The sequence below is a fragment of the Cervus canadensis genome, chromosome 22 (genome assembly GCF_019320065.1).
Source record: "Cervus canadensis isolate Bull #8, Minnesota chromosome 22, ASM1932006v1, whole genome shotgun sequence".
Taxonomy (NCBI): domain Eukaryota; kingdom Metazoa; phylum Chordata; class Mammalia; order Artiodactyla; family Cervidae; genus Cervus; species Cervus canadensis.
The window spans coordinates 7,498,104-7,509,549 of record NC_057407.1 but is presented as its reverse complement, the minus strand read 5'-3'; the positions used below and the strand labels follow the sequence as shown (position 1 = coordinate 7,509,549).

General features: G+C 44.0%; 2 protein-coding genes across 4 annotated transcripts in view; one reads left to right on the top strand and one right to left on the bottom strand.

The window, feature by feature from the left end:
• The window catches only part of XCR1 (X-C motif chemokine receptor 1), a 321,508-nt gene that overhangs the window by 94,030 nt on the left and 216,032 nt on the right, over positions 1-11,446 (top strand). The window lies entirely within an intron of this gene.
• CCR3 (C-C motif chemokine receptor 3) overlaps positions 9,590-11,446 on the bottom strand; it is a 58,046-nt gene continuing 56,189 nt past the window's right edge. For 2 of the 3 annotated variants that reach the window (XR_006264663.1, XR_006264665.1), the window contains one exon: positions 9,590-9,797. The gene's annotated coding sequence lies outside the window, so the exon portion shown is untranslated. The remainder of the gene's footprint in view (positions 9,798-11,446) is intronic. The other variant, XR_006264664.1, reaches the window with a different exon arrangement.

Sequence of the window (11,446 nt, the reverse complement as noted above, 5' to 3'; positions counted from 1 at the left end):
AAGATTTTTGATAACAGTAATTTCAAATTCTTGCTAATCACAATAAATGGGAAGCTTTATTTATTTACACAAGTAATAATTTTTAAATAAAAATCAAAGCAAAATATTTACAACTATACAAAATTTTGCAAGTTGAAATTATATTTGAAGAATCTGTTTTTTCTCTTTCATTTACAAATATAATGTTAAAATGTCTTATAATGTTGAAGTACAAACTAATATCAAAGGCAATGAAATGTGTTAAGAGTTTAAAAAATGATGCAACTCTACAAAGCTCACAAATATTGTTAGAACAGGGACCCTGCAGTTGGTTTGGATGCCACTAGAAGGGTACATCGGGCACAAACGGACACAAGTGACCGAAATATGTAAAACAGAGAGCGCACACAGCTGCTTAAAGCTCCGTCAGCTGGGAGCCCCACTGAGCTTCCCCAGCCCCCAGTGTTTACCAGAAGCCTGTGCTCCATCTCCCAGGCACCTGGACTGTGAACCTCAATTCCGCAGACCCCTTGTCCTGCTGGGCAGCCGTGAGCTCTGCAGCTGGCTGGTGATGTAGATGTCCCCTTGTCTGGGCTCTTAGCACGTTGCCATAGAGCACACGGGCAGGGTGGACGTCATGAGTTTACTGTTCATGGGGGCTACATTGTGTGCTTCCCCGGGCAAGGGGCTGCCTTCCAGAAAACCCATGAGGTTGCCTATGAGAAGGCCCTGCCCAACTGTCCTGAGGACTGAAGAAATCGACATGTTACAACACCTACAGTCCATTCATGGTGCACCAGTGGAGCAGCTCTGGAACCAAGACTATGTAGAGACCTTGATAAACACTGACCAGATCCGCGTTCATAATAGAGTTATTAGCAAATAAGAAGGAAATGTTATGACACACACCACATTCTCTGACCACAGTTTATTAAATTAAAAATTGTCTTTGTATAAATTGTAAAAACCAAAAAAACATGTTTCTGAAAACTGAAAAAATAAATTTCTACATGCCTTATGAGTTAATAATGAAAGCAGAACAGAGGTGACAAAGTAAATTGGAGCTGAATGAAAATGAAAGCATCAGTCCGCAACCTGTAAGTCCACAAGTCTGAAATCCAAAAGAATCTGAAAACTGAAACTTTGGTTCGTAACTTTATTCACCTGACCCGAGATCATTCACAGTCTCAGTTATCCCACCTCTAAGCAAGATGGATGAAGGAAGAAAGAACAAGAAAAGGCACAGATAAGCAATATTATCAACAACAGCCACGAAAGACTAAACTAGAACAGAGACGATAGAATGCCTGCAGCAATTTTATGACAGTACATTTGGAAGTTTGGACAAAATGGATAATTTCCTAGAAAATTATATGTTCGTGAAATTGACTCATGAAAAATAGAAAAACTGAATAAACTTTTCTAAGAAATTGAGTTACTAAAATCTCCTTTATCCCTTGGCAACTTTTCAGAATGAGAAAAAAAAAACAGCCAGTAAACAGGAAAATATGCTAAATTTCCATCGTAATCAAGAAAGTGCACGGTGAAGCAGTATCGGGTTAACCGTTTCCATCCATCCGCTTAGTAAAGATGAAAAAGTCAGTTTTCATTGAGGATTTGGAAAAACCAGCCCTCTCCCATAATGTGGGTAGGGATGTAAGTTGGCAAACCCTTTTGACAAGCAGTTTGGCAATATCTAGAAAATGTAGAGATGCTCTGATTCAGCAGTTCCGTTTTTAGATACATGTCTGGGCTGAAGAAATTTCAATCCTTGCACGCAGAGAAACAGCAAGGGGGCCAGAGTAGCTGGAGCAGAGGAAGTGAGAGGGAGTGTATGGAGACCCAGGGCGGAGAGGTAGTTGGGAGCCCCGTGTTGTGTGGGGCAGGTAGGCTTTCGGCAGGACTTTGCCTTTTACTGGGCATGAGCTGGGGAACTATCGGAGGGCCCTGGGTAGCAGAGGGACTGATGTAGTAACAGGATCACATCACTCTGGTGGCTGCATTGAGCACAGCCTGTTGAAGCAGACACCAGCAGGGAAACAAGAAAGGCAAAGTTCCCATGACAGAGGCTTTTTAAGGATAGGAGCAGGAGGTGGAAATGAGTGGTCAGATCCTGAATATGCCGGGGTCACGTGACTGATGCTGAGCATATGTGTAGCACCATCCTCACCCCACACAGTGAGTTAGAAATCTTCCAACAGCAAACAAGTCAGCTCCCTTTCATTTGTACTTGTTGGAATCCAGTTTCTTCCCAGGAGAGCAATACTTCTTTCCTGTTCCTTGTGAAAGTGAGGAGGCCACCACTATTACCGCTTGTTTAATTTTGACCTTTTAAAGAGTTGGTGTTGGGAAGGATTTCTACAAGTGAGTCAATAAGACCATTTTTAGTCACATAGAGTGTGGCGGTGTCATGGAATAAAGCAAGAAAGCAGATCCCTAGATATGTCGTCAAAATCACTAAGATCTTGAGAAAAGACATTGCAGAAACAAACAAGATAAAAAATATTAAATAATAATAAGGGAAGTTATGACTCTGCCTCCAGAAGCAGGAACGACTGCACTGTATTTGGTGCCCCTTCCTAAAAGTAAATCTGCTCACATTCTTCTCTGAGGGAAGATTCTTGCTTTGTCTAAACAACCAGGATACTGATTCTGAATGATTCACTGGGTCTTCTGAGTTTGGGATTTTATGAAGAAAATGAGGGTATTATTTGAAAAGAACCCATCATTTGTTTAAAGGTATGGGATGCTGGGAAAGATTGAGGGCAGGAGAAAGAAGGTGACCACAGAGGATGAGATGGTTGGATGGCATCACCGACTCAATAGACATGGGTTTGGGTGAACTCTGGGAGTTGGTGATGGACAGGGAGGCCTGGCATGCTGTGGTTCATGGGGTCGCAAAGAGTCGGACACGACTGAGCGACTGAACTGAATACTGAATACTGAATGGGTTGCCAAGCAGTTACTTTGAACAGACTTAAATGACAGGTGTTACAAGGCAACCCAGAAGCATGATTCTGTCCTTTGGTTTTTAAGAGCTTAGGAACACGTGTCACCCCGCACTGGTCTGAGCATGTGGCTGGGTGAGCAGAGTGCCTCATGGATTTTAGTTGTCACCTGCCCCTATAGCAGGAGCAGCAGGCTTGTTCAGGGAACAACCTACAAAATTGTCCTTGCCTATCCCTCCTCCAGCCACATATTGGTAAAACCCAGAGCTAAGAGCAGCCAAAGATCTCCTTACTTCAGTCAGGCTCCTTTTTAAAAATCCTTGTTCATTTTTTGTTGTCATCTGCTCACTTGGGCCCCACTCACCCCAGACCTACTGAGCCAGCAACTCCCTGGGTGGGCCTGTCAGTCTGTACTTCAGCAAGGACAAGTAGGAAAAGCACTGTGAGGGAGGGCTCCTACACAGAGGCCACGTTGATCCACCTAACTCCAGCTGGGCTCACCACTTCTTTTTATTAAGACTGAGGTATTAACTTTCAAGAGTCTCTTTCTTTTTGTAGTTTCACAAAATTTGGACTTTAATGTAGATACTTTTTACAGCCCTTTCTCTGTGTAACATTTTAGCTATTTTCCCCTTTACAGATCCATTTAAATCTAAGAATTTAGGAGCTGTAGTTTTCTTTTGTATGGCTCTGTAAAATGTGTCTTGCTTCTCTTCTCCTCCTCATCCCTTATGTAATTAAAGCCTTCTGGAAATTCTAATTTTGAGGTAGCAGTGGGTTTAGGTTTGCCTGGTTTGTCATGTGTGAAAACCTCTTACTTACAATGGTGGAATTTGAGGCTTAACAGATGTTTGTTGATAATTTTGGTTGAGGATTCTGCAAAAATGGTACTGTAGATGCAGCCCTTCTGCTCACTAACTCCACTGGCTCTTAATTATTCACACAGATCTCCTATAGCTTCATTTTTTTCCCCCCATAGCTTCATTTTGATTTACTTTCTCAGTTACTTTCCTCTTTGACCAAAACAATTTCATTTTTTAATCATCATAGTTTGAAGCTGGGAGGCCTGATCTTCAGTCCTGACTCTGCCATTGAATCTGAGACACTGATCATGGCTCGTTACCCCTCAGCACCTCAATTTCTCCAAAAGTAAAGGAAGGAATATCAGACTCTATCACAGGTCTAACAGTCTGTGGAATTTGGGAAGTTGTCTCTTGTTCTGTTTAACGGCACCTTAAAGGAAGAAGAGTAAAGAGGAGCCTCTTCCCTGGGTGTTTCTTCTTCTGATGTCTCTTTTGCTATTTCATTATGAGTCTAAGGAAGTGGGGTGAAAGACAAGGTTACGGAAATGATTCGGCTTTCTCCCCAAATGGGCTTTTTTGCACTGTTTCCAAGCCCTCCCTCACAGTGCTTCTCCCACTTGTCCTTGCTGAAGTACAGATTGATAGGCCCACCCAGAGTGCTGCTGGCTCAGTAGGTCTGGGGTGAGTGGGGCCCAAGATTGCTCTTCTAACACCGTGTCGCTGACACTGCTGGTTGGGGACCTCACTTTGAGCACCAAAGCCTCCTCAGCATCTCTACTTGTGTGATAACAGCTAGATTGTCAGCTGAGCCTCAGGAGTCTCCAGGTGTCTGTGTAGTGGTCTGCATGTCTTAGCTTCTCGGTCTCCACGACAGCTCTTGGGGGAAAGGGAATGTAAAATCACTGTTGTGCAGAGGAGAAAGTCCTGGTTGTGACAGGTTAAGGAATATGCCTGATCCCCCTCTTTCAGAGAAGGCAGAGATGGAAGTCAAACCCTGGCTGTCTGACTTGGAGCTAGTGCTCAATTTCACTTCCCATTCTGTGTAACCACCCTGTGGACATGGCCCACGCCCAGTCCTCTGTGCCTCTGCTTACACTGGCCCTGCCTGGAGTGCTGCTTTGCCGTGGGCTCTGCCGTATCATCCTCAGAGGCCATTTCAAAGGCTCCCTCTCCTTGAAGCCCCTCCAGATTTCCTAGTCTGTTACTGCGCCAGTCCAGGCTACTGATGACACCTTCCTCCTGTGAACATCCGTTGTACTTTATCCTTGCTGTGCTCTGGCCGGTCTTGTGTCTTAGCTCCTTGTTGTCCCGGCTTCATTGCACAAGCCAGTGAGCTCCTTCAAGGTGGGGACTAATGCTTGTTCATGTTTGTATTCGCTGCCCCCTCCATTCCCAGCACCCAGCGCAGGGCTTCGGATGTACTCACATTCACCAGACACACATGTTGGGGTGAACTTGAAATTCCTTGGTGCAGACTGTACCTCTGGGAAATCATCCTGCAGGGTGTTTATCAGGAATGCTTAGGGATACCTCAGGTGGGAGGGAAAGACAAGAGGTAGATTGAGAAGAGGGAGAAACTGGGCTGCATGCAGTCTCAACAAAGGCCTCAGCTGACTCCATGGGGAGCTCTGGAGCTGGGAGGACCCTGTAGAGTTACGAAGAGGAGAGGCAGTGGATGAAGGCTGTTAAGGGTCTGTGACTCTTTTCAGCCAAAGTGATGCCCAGAGGAGGCTGACAGCTGTGGCTGGGTTGGCAGCCCTCCCAGCACCAGGGGAATGAATCCTTCTGATCTGAAGGGGAGCCTGGGATGCAGCACAGTGACCCTGGGTGCACCCCCTATTTGACTCTGCCCACCTTTCAGCCCTGGTGCTCCCCCTCTAGTTCCTGCTGCCTGCTTTCTGTATCTTGTACCCAACTCAGGCATTTGGGGTGGCCTCTGGCATGGCAGATCATACCAGCTGACCGCCCACCTCTGCGTCTCTCCCTTCCTCTCTAACTGTGATTACAGTCAGGACAGTCTCCTTCTAGCTGGGGATGGCTGTGTGGCACCATCTCGGCCAATGAGACTGAAAGGGAAATCTACTAGGAATTCCTAGGAAATTGTTCTTCTCTCATATTCTTACTGCCCCTTCCTCCTCCTCTTAATTTATCTCTTCTTTTTCCTTCCTGCTTAGAATGCAAATATGAGGCTGGCAGTGGGCCAGCCATCTGGAGCCCGTGTGGCAGCAGGGGAACAAAAGTATTACTCTAGGGATGTAGAGTAGAGAGCTGGACGCAGAAGCTGGGGTATTTGTGCAAGTCAGACAAGTCCATAATTAGTCAAGCCACCCCTGTGGCTGGGTTTCTGTTGTGTGCAGGTGGAGAGACTCAGCTGGAATTGATCACCCCTGTTATTATTGCTAGGGTCTCTGCTGACCACTCAGTACATTGTTCTCATGTACCCAGTTACCTAGAAGTACATGTGCTTGAGAGGTGAGACACAGATTATGGGTCTTGGACTTGGGGAGCTGATGAAAAGTCTTGGAAAATAGGGAAAGGATCCTAAACTGTGGGTGTAGAGGAGGTTAGGCAGTAAGAAACAAGCAAAGGCAGAGGGAAGGTTAAGCCAAAGCATTATTGTTTAATAATGGTCATTTCCTGCCAGCATTGTCGCCAACACATCCAGGTCTTTCATGGGCCCTACAGGACTAGGAGGGTGGCCTAGGAGAACCTAGGCCTCAAAGAGGGGCAGAGCTGAGGCTGAATCTTGAATTCCTCTCTGGTAAGCTGTGTGACCTTGGGTGAGTTGCTTAGCCTCTCTGAATTTTTGTTTGGAAAAAGATTTAATGTGACTTACATAGAGCTAGGTCAAGAGAAACATTTCAGATAAATCATTTAGGAAATGGAGGAAAACAAGTGGACAGCAGTGAGTCAGGCCACAGAGGGTGTGCTCCAAATTTTGGTATACTTTCTGGAGACCTTCCACCGTCTTGCCCTCAGCTCAGCAGCAAATGAAAAGAGTAAAACACAGCTAGCTTTGAATTCTCAGGACTCACAAAATCAGCAGAGTAGTTCCCCAGGAAATGCCGTTCTTGGTACTGAATTTGAGAAAAGTGTCTCTCGTGGGTCTTCTTTGAGACGAAATGAACATGGTGAAGTCTGAACAGAAAAGATTGTCTTGAAAAAGGTGGTTAAATAAGTTTGGAAAGCCCATATCTATCAGATCTCCTTCTTGGAGTGTCCCACATTAATGTATTAAAGACCCTGTGAATTTCACAGAAAACAGACTAGCTTCCAGAGCTTCTGGAGCACAGAAGAGTATCTTTGACTTCTTTTTCCTTTTGCTTCTAATTTTCTATCGCAGCTGGTCACTGGTGTATCACGGAGCACATGATGGCAGCTACTAAGGCAATGTAATCAATATCCTTAACAAGACCCATGGAACAGATACAGCGGAGCACTGCAAAGAGTCACTTTAAAGTGGAATACACCTCAGTGTAGGTCAGGTGCTGAAACACAGTTCAGAAAAAGGTGTTCTGGGTTTGGGGAAATGTGGTGTGGAGGCTGCATCTGCCTCACATAAAGCATCCATTAAGATTAATCTCCCCTTTCTGGACCTAGAAGATAGTCCCTTGCTAAGGGATTAGGGCCATTCTTAACATATGAGTTATTCCTTTCTTTGGATTGAGTTGAAATTTTTCTTTTTATGGGTTTCCTAAAAGCAAAAGTACAGTCCCAGGCACCTTAATAGGAAGGAAGTATATTACTTGTACCTAAATACATATTTCCCCAACAGAAAGGTCACACGAGTAAGGGAGAGAAAGGCCTGGTATAGCGAGGTCATTCTGAGGCCCCTTGCAGAAACCCCAACCCTCTTCTAGAGTGCAGTCAGAAAGCAATGGCAGAAGGGTCTTGGTAGCCCAGGCCAGTTTCTTTGAGTGGGTCAGTTCACACCTGATAACCGGAGCCATTTCCTGGCTTGAAACATCCCTGGGAAGTTTACTGAGAAGAGGATAGACAGGATGGTTGTGTCATACTGAGTTCACATGTGTGAAGCATTTGACATGGGCCTTGAGGATACCTCCAGTTTTTCCCTCCCAGCACTCAGGATCCATACTCAATAGATTGTCCAAGACCCAACTTCTCCGTGAAGCTTTGGGCAGCAGTCCCACCTCCAGGCAGTCTCTTCATTCTGCCTCATTGCCTGTATCAGTGTTTCTCAAACATGACCTCTGGGGAATGAATCTTGCTAAAGTGCAAATTCTCATTCAGTAGGTATGGGGTAGGACTTGATATTGGGCCATTCTGATAAGCTCCCAGGTGATGTGGAAGTTGCTGGTCCACCCAGCTCATGTCAGAGAAAAAGGCCCTACATCAAGGCTGTTGAGTGCCTTCTAATAGTTCACACTGAGAGTAGGTCTTACATTTTCCCTCTATCTGTCGTGAATCTGAGCTTAGGACTGCATCCATGAACACTGCTTCCTACATGTTTGGTAGGCACCATGGGAGCTCTCAGAAGAATCGCAAAAATCTACCTGATTCTTCATGGACTTGAGCTAGGATCATGGGCCATTAACAGAAAACATCTTTGCCCCTCTATCAGCCCAGGCTGCCTCAGTTTTGATCCCTCTGTTGAAATCCCCTCTTCTTACCTGGTCTTTTTGCCCTTTTGTCTTAACTTCTGTAGAAGGATGGAAACTAACAACCTTTGATTTTAAGTGCTTAATTTCCTCCTTGTAGGTTTTGAGTTATCTGCATGACTCATCTCTCCCCCTACTTTTTGAAAGTCTGCATCTCCCTGTCCCCTGCTAACCTCTAAGCCCACTCACTCCTGGGATGTGTCACAGTTCGGTGTCAGTTTCCCTGAGAGACTCCCCACCTTGCTTTTGTCGTATCCCCCTTCTCTCCGGGGTAGAAGAGACTGCCGATGCCTCCCCCATCCACACCTTGTTTACCCCTTCTTGGTTGTCCCCACACACTCCCTCTGCTGTTACTCTCAGATGACCGTGCTTTCTGTAGAGGATCCACACAACCTCCAGAGTAAAGAGTGTGATTCACAGGTCATGGAGGCTGTACCCCTGGGCTGGGACCCAGAGGCAGTTCAGAAACTGGTGGGTTGTGGTCACCTCGTTGCTCTTCACCTCGGCCTAGGTCGCTGTGTCATAACCAACAATGTGGATGAGTGGGGACTCACCTAGAACAGGGGCAGGGGGGTGGCTGGACTGCTATTTTGCACCAGAAGAAGTGTCCCGTGGTGCATCCTACAAGGCTCTAATGGAGTATCTTGACCCAGGTTCTGAGTCCATCCAAACAGCTCAGTCGGTGGGTGGGGCTTGGTGGTGAAGCTGCAGACAGCACCTAAATCTGCTTCCAAAAGCCAGGTGGTGTGTCTCTCAGAGCAACACTACAGATCAGGAGTATAAAGAAGGCTGCGGCCATCCAGGGCCACCAGAACTTCCTCTGCAGCTCAGCAGGATTTCAGGGCCAACATATGTGAACTAGAATTCACAGGGGTACTGTCAAGCTAGAGTCAGGAATCAGTGCTCCAGAGATTTAAATGGTGCCCATGTTTCTCTTTCATCCACAACCAAGGCAGCCTGATATGAGATATAAGAGTAGCATTTGAGGGCATACGATTTTAGGTGGTGATGGTGCAAGGGGGTTTTAAGGGAGGCTGTAATCTGATTGTTAATCTGACACAGTTTCCTTTGCTAGAAGCAACCATTTTGAGGGGAAACTTGCTTTCTGCGGTATAAAGTTTAGTTCCTTATCTCATCAAGGTGTGACTTTCAACACTTGTTTATAGTGGGGTTGTTTGTCTTTTTCTTGCAAATGTGTAAGAACTCTATATATTGTAGATGTCAATACTTTATTGGTCTTCCAGTTACTTTTATATTGGGTTTGCTGTGGTCTATTCCAGTGGTCCCCAACCTTTTTGGCACCAGGAATCGGTTTCGTGGAAAACGGTTTTCCCACAGACCAGGGTGGCGGATGGTTTCTGTTTCGCCAGCTGTTTACCTTGTTCTGTGCAGCCCAGTTCCCAGCAGGGTGTTGACCGCGAGGTTAGGGACCCTTGGTCTCTTCTGTCCTACAAAAAGTGGAAGAGTGTATATGTTTACCTTTTCTTTTATAGCTTCTAAATTCTTATGCCGTATCATTAATATAAGGAAACACTGTTGATTAGTATGTGTTCCAGAAGTTTCTTTCTCTTGAATTTTCTAGGTGTATGAATGTCCAGAGTTTTATCTGGACATTTATCTGGTGTTTGTTAGACCCTCTAAGGTAATATTGAATTATAATGAGGGTAGCAAACATTGATAGATGGTGCCTGACTTATTTGGCTAGTTTGGGGTGATACATTTTGAGAACTTTTGGTAACAGATTTCAGCACAGATAGTTTCATAATTTCCCCTATTTTGGAGATAATTGCTGAGCTTTTATCAAATAATTTTTTAGTATCTATTAATGTAGTTATGTGGTTTTTGTTCTTTAGTTTGTTAATCTAATGCATTAAGAGAAAAGAACTCCTAATCTGGATACCTTTTCATGTTTAGCTATCATCACTTGACCACAGTATATTATTTTTTTTCCCACAGTATATTATTATTTTGATGTACTGCTAGATTTTATTCCCCAATGTTTTGACTTTTACTTAATAAATTTATAAGTGAGATTGACATATAGTTGCACTTTCTCTCTTTAAAAATAGACTGACCTCACAAAATTAAATGGGAATTTTTCCGTAGTTTTCTATGAACTACAACAATTTAAATATCAGAGAAATTGTCTCTTCTTTAAAAAGGTTAGATAGTACTTAGCTATGAGTTTATCTGGTTCTGATATTTTTTAAAAGGAGATATTAATTTACCTTTCTAATTTTCTATGTTAATCAGCCCATTTGTATTTTCCACTTCTTCTTGGGTGAATTTTGATAATTAAAAAATTTCTAGTCATCGTCTCCTTTCTTCACAGTTTTCCAATGAGTTGCCATAGTGTTGCATGTATGTAGAATTCACCTATAATTTTTTATCCTTCCCATTTTTGTGTGTCTGTTTTTTTTATCTAATGAGTGGACAGCTCATGGAACACCAAATCCAAGTGGCTAAAAAATATAAAATATGTTCAAACAAGCAAATTACATTCAAAGTGAAAAATCACTCTATGTCCATCATACTGACCACATTAGGAAGAGTGGAAATCCCTGGTATAATGAGTTGGTGAAAGATAGGAAAAAGTGAGGGGTTTCTTCATATGCTGTCTGTGGAAAAGTAAATTATTATTATTGTTTTATAATATAATTTTCCAGATTTTTTAAAATTTAAAACATATATCCTGTGCCCCACCAACCCCATACCTGGGAACCAGTGCCATAGAATTGAAAGTACCAGTGACTGGCATGTAAGGATATGTAAGTAAAAAAGAAGAATCTTGAAAAGTGATTAATGCTAAATACTAGAAAGGTTCGGGCTTCCCTGATGGCTCAGACGGTAAAGAATCCACCTGCAATGTGGGAGACCTGGGTTCAATCCCTGGGTTGGAAAGATCCCTTGGAGGAGGGCATGGCAACCCACTCCAGTATTCTTGCCTGGAGAATCCCCATGGACAGAGGAGCCTGGCAGGCTATAGTCCATGTTGTCGCAAAGAGTCAGACATGACTGAGCGACTAAGCATACACACAGCACAGAAAAGTTCAATAAATTATGGCCCAGCCACACTCTAGAATATTATTATGCCATT